Source organism: Bison bison, unplaced genomic scaffold, assembly GCF_000754665.1.
Source record: "Bison bison bison isolate TAMUID 2011002044 unplaced genomic scaffold, Bison_UMD1.0 scf7180017864481, whole genome shotgun sequence".
Classification (NCBI taxonomy): Eukaryota; Metazoa; Chordata; class Mammalia; order Artiodactyla; family Bovidae; genus Bison; species Bison bison.
The window spans coordinates 5,805,498-5,811,340 of NW_011495041.1; positions in this window are offsets into that span (position 1 = coordinate 5,805,498).

The window sequence follows — 5,843 nt, forward strand, 5'->3', positions numbered from 1 at the left end:
GGCCACCTCATGCAAAGAGTTGACTCATTGGAAAAGACTCTGATGCTGGGAGGGATTGGGGGCAGGAGGAGAAGGGGATGACAGAGGATGAGATGGCTGGATGGCATCACTGACTCGATGGACATGAGTCTCAGTGAACTCCAGGAGGTGGTGATGGACAGGGAGGCCTGGCATGCTGCGATTCATGGGGTCACAAAGAGTTGGACACGACTGAGCGACAGATCTGATCTGACTGAAAAACTTTTGAAGTCCTGGATTATAAGTTATACAGAAAACTGTGATCTGTTTTTTAAATTGATTACTATAACATGTTTTCATTATAAGAATAAAATGTAGAGGAAACACAGCGTAAGTGCCAAAATTAATGGGAGAAGATAATGTGATACGCTTACATCATGTATTGCCATTAAGGACTCTAAAAATGAGGTAGTATGTTTATAATCTTAAAGTAGACTAATAAAAAATCTACCTAATGAAATTATTGTAGGGAATATGACATTATATATTTGGGGTGGTTATAACAGTGTCAGAAAAAATAGTAAAATCTCAATAAGTAGTTACTAAGAACCAGGAAATCATCATTGAATCAAGTGTAATTAAAGACAAAGCATGGATTTTTTAATAAGGAAAAAGCTCAAGAATAGAAATTAAAATTCAATTCAAACTGCCATTACTGCCCAGTTATGACTAGGTTTATCTATGAGCTATAAAATATAAGATAAAAGATAAAATACAAACTACAATATCCAAACAATTCTTTAATTCATCCCTCTTTCATTATTCTAGATAAAGAAAAAAGAAAGTGCCATCAAGGCAAAATTAGAAAAATGGCTCGTGAGAAAATAAATGTAAGAAAATGGAGACCAAAGCTAATTAGAATATCAGTTGACCAAAAAAAGAACAACCAACCAACAGCTCAAAAGTATCAGAGATATGAAAGAAAAATATTAATTTCCAATATACAAGTATTAGCAGAGAAGCAGGGTAGTTATCATGGCAACAGGGACACTAGTAATAAAAGATTTGGCTTTCATGATGGCAAAATGCATATGGCATATGCTCCTAGAATGTGGGAATCTGGATTAGAACTTTCAACATCTTTTTTCAATATGTCAATTATATTTTATATTATGTTTATTTGCATGGCACTCAGGGTGTTTTCATAAGAATAAAACATACCATGAATGTATTAGTAATATAATTACCACATAATGGGATGGGCTATTATGCAGCTTCCATGGTCCTGATAAACAACATACTGTTATCTTTTTCGTATGCCTTATTTCTCTTTTTTGCTACAGCAAAGATGAAATACTGCTTTTGGCAGGAAATATTTACTGTATCTGCCAAAATTACTCTTGGTAGACAGCAATTCAAGTAGTAAATATTTTTTTATGGATAATTAGTTGATTGAATGTCTGTGTGAATTAGAGGCTTTTTAATATTCATGACTAATTTATATCTATGAACATTTTACTAATTTCTGTTTTGTTTGAAATAATGATGTTACAGTAACACAAAACCCAAATACTTAACATTAATAAACTCTAAATAATAAGTCAATGACAATTCTGTGATTAAGTATTACCCAAAGGTTCCTTGACAAAACAATATAATATGCAAAATACAAATACCACAGCTCGGATATAGAGATGTGCAACCCATTATTTTCCTTATAAATTAGAAACTATAGCTGTAGAACCATCGTCATTATTTTCAATACTTTTATCGAATGACTTGATTACAGAAATTTGTCTCTTTTTTTATTTTGGTAGCAGAATTCTCATCTGTAGAATGGGTTTAAGCATTCATCTGAGAAAGATATATTATGCTGAGACAGACTTTCATTTGTTGGATTTACTTATTACCCTACATGGATTTGTATTTAAACACTTACACCAAACTATTGCAATTATTTACTGTTTTCCCAATGATTTATAAGTTTTAAAGGACAGAGTACATTATATTTTATTTTCATTCATGTCTTCATTTCCTGGCTAGAACACAATGAAAGTTTTATATGAATAAATAAATAATAATTTGCTCTGAAATTCTAAACCTTCTCCCAAAGAGTCATGGAAGAAAAATGTTTAATTCAAAATTATCTAAGCATGGGATGATGAACTAGTATCATAATTACCCAATTTATTCTGGTGTCCTGCAAAATAATGTTTCCTATTGTGGGCTTCATCTTTAAGATCCCTGCATCTCACATCTGATTAGAGTCATAGCTTCTCTGCCTATAACAACTAAAACTTTTTCACTGCTGCCTAAATCTGAAACAATTGCAGCAGAATCCAAGCAGTTGTCCCTCATGGAGGCCAAATCTCTAGTCAGTCCAGCTAAACAAACAGAAAGAAATTTTTGAAGAAATTGAGGAAATGAAAAGGACAGCTCCACCTGAACACTGTGTATGTCACCCATCGGACTCGTGTCAGTATCTACAGAAGGGATATTTCTATAACAGAAAGCCTACAATGTGAAACCTAAAACAAACAAACCATTTAAGTGAAAATATTTTAAGGGGTTTTGTCAATTTTTGGACCTCATTAAAGCTACAAAATTACATAGTTTAAAAAAAAAAAAAAACTCTTCTCATAATTTCTCCATTTTCACTTTCTCTATTAAATTAAGTCACTGCTTGTCTACAATGCAGGAGACCCTGGTTCGATCCCTGGGTCGGGAAGATCCCCTGGAGAAGGAAATGGGCAATCCACTCCAGTACTATTTCCTGGAAAATCCCATGGACAGAGGAGCCTGGTAGGCTACAGTCCATGGGGTCGCAAAGAGTCAGACAGGACTGAGCAACTTCACTTTCACTTTTCATTACCACAGAGCAACTGACTCCAGACAGTCAATCAAAAAAAGGAAAGAAGCATACACCATTAATCTAAACTTTGACATCTTATATTTTGTAAAACAAAAAAGCAAATTCTTTTTTGAGGTCTAATAATCCTTTAGCTTTTGAAGTCATTAATACAAATGCATTGATCAAGAATAGAGTCATGACTACTCAGGTCAAACTCAACATCCATTGTACATGTTTTATGTTTTGGAAAATTTTATATACCAATATAGTAAGAATAATAAAGGACCTCTGTGATGAGCCTTTCCTATACAGAATTCTGCCTGAATGCTATAAAACCTTAGGCATTCAAATTTCTAAAATGTCTTAATACTAAATTATAGTAAGAATGTTATAATTTAAGAAATGGAAGTGTAAAATAGTCAGTTTGAGTCTCTGCTATTCCATACATTAGTATGCAAACAATTGTTAGCTATAGTGATAAAAAAACAGTATGGCACTGGCTTAAAAACAGACACATAGACCAATGGAATAGAATAAAAGTCCCCAAAATAAACCCACAATAAACTAATCTTTGACAAGGGCATCAAGATTACAAACCAAGAAAGGGCAGTCTTTTTAATGAACAGTGTTGGGAAAACTGGCTGTCCACATGAAAACAACTGGTTTCCAATCCTTTTCATATACCATGTGTGAGGGTGCTAAGTCGCTTGTCTTGCCAACTCTTTGGGACCCAATGTGACTGTAGCCCGCCAGGCTCCTCTGTCCATGGGATTTTCCAGGCAAGAACACTGGAGTGGGTTGCCATGTCCTCCTCCAGGGGATTTTCCCGGCCCAGGTATTGAACCCATGTCACCTGCGGCTCCTGAATTACAGGCAGATTCTTTACCGCTGAGCCACTGGGGACTCCCCCCATCTTATACCACACACAAACATTAACTCAAAATGGATTAAAGATTTAAATGTAAGCTCTGAAACCATAAAGCTGCTGGAAGAAAACATAGATGAAAAGCTTCTTGCCAATATGGTTTTGTTGCCTATGCTTTTGATATTACATCAAAAACACAGGCAACAAGAGCAAAAATAGACAAGGGGGAGTATATTAAACTAAAAACACAGGGTTTAACATTCTAAATTTATAAGGAACTCACAGCACCGCTAAGGAAGGAGAACATTAGACTCAGGTGGCTCTAACCAGGTGGAAATCTACGTCAGCAAATCTGAAATCTTCAAGACTGAGAAATTAAGTGAAGTGAAAGTTGCTCATTCGTATTGGACTCTTTGCGACCCGATGGAGTATACAGTCCATGGACTTTTTCAGGCCAGAATACTGGAGTGGGTAGATGTTCCATCCTCCTGGTGATCTTCCCAACCCAGGATGCAACCCAGATCTACCCGCATTGCAGGCGGATTCTTGACCAACTGAACCACAAAAATTATAACCAATCACAAACAGCCAACTCGGCTTTTGGCTGCAGCCAATTACGTTCCTACTTAGCTTCCTCACTTTCTTTGTAAAAGCCTCTCCTCCCTGGCATTTGGTTTTGGATCGCGTAATTTCAAAGGATTTGTGTGTGTGTGTGTGTGAAAATAAACTTTAAAATTTGAATACGCTTCCTATTATCATTTAAAAGTTCTACCACCAGAAAAACAAGCCAAAGGAACCCCAGCGGCCCCCAGGAACCCCGAGCATCGGGCGGAGGTACCTGCGGAGCCCGCGGAGCTCGGCCTCCCCCGGCCTGTGGAGGTTGGGGCACTTCCCGCCCCTCGGATGCCGGCCCTCGATTAGTGGCTCTGCCGGAATCCGGGTCAGACTGGTTCCGGCTCAAAACCCAGACCGGCCCAGAGTCAGACAGGGTCGGAGTGGAAGTTTGCTGGGTCCTTGTGAGGCTGCAGGGGAATAAAACTTTCTTTTAAGGTTGAATAGCAGATGACTTTACCAAAGATGATCTTTAGTTACAGTGGCCACAGTGGAGAACTTGTAACCGAGAGGAGCTTGACCATTTCTCGAAAGGAGCTGCCTTTCGAGAAAAAAGGGCCTCAGCCCAGCATCACTGAGAAGGGTAGAGGGAAATTATTTTTCCTCCCCTACGATTTATCATGACCAAATGAGACACGGAGGGATACCCCACTCACTGTGGGGCCCGTTTACCGCCTCCTGGTGAAGGTGGTGAAGCCGACAGAGGGAAGAATTCTTACTGAAGTCCGCTCTCCTAAACCTGTCTGGGTGCCTGGTTGAGAAGACGGGACTATAAAATGGAGTCGTGTCTGACTCTCGCGACCCCATGGACTGCAGCCCGCCAGGCTCCTCTGTCCTTGGGATTCTCCAGGCCAGAAGACTGGAGTGGGTTGCCATTTCCTCCTCCAGGGGATCTTCCCGCCCCAGGAATTGAACTCAGGTCTCCCACTTTGCAGGAAGATGCTTTACTGACTAAGCTATGCAAGAAGCTTTAAAATGGTGCAGCCCCTCTGGATAATGTTAATCTTATGGATTATTAATATTATTATTAATACTTAATAATATTATTATTAATTATAATAATATTAACATTATGGCTGCTAAGTCACTTCAGTTGTGTCCGACTCTGTGAGACCCCACCAGACTCCGCCGTCCCTGGGATTCTCCAGGCAAGAACACTGGAGTGGGTTGCCATTGCCTTCTCCATTAATATTATGGAGGATCCTCAAAAACTTTAAAGAACAGCTAGTATATAATTCAGCAATCCCACTTCTAGGTATATATCTGAAGGAAATAAATTCAGTATTTCACAGAGCTATCTACGCCCCCATGTTCTTTGCAGCGTAATTCACAATAGCCAAGATACGGAAAGAGCCTGAGTATCTGTCAATAGATGAATAGGTAAAGAATATGAAAATGTAAAAATATATATATACATTTGTTGTTTTCTCTCAGGTGGGTGGCGTGTCGGGTTCCCTGGAAGGCAAGCCAGGTGCAGTTGGAACCCAGAGGGTGCACTGCGTGTCTTGAGGGGTGTGTCTAGGGAGGAATGCTGGTCCTGATGGAGGTGTCAGAGAG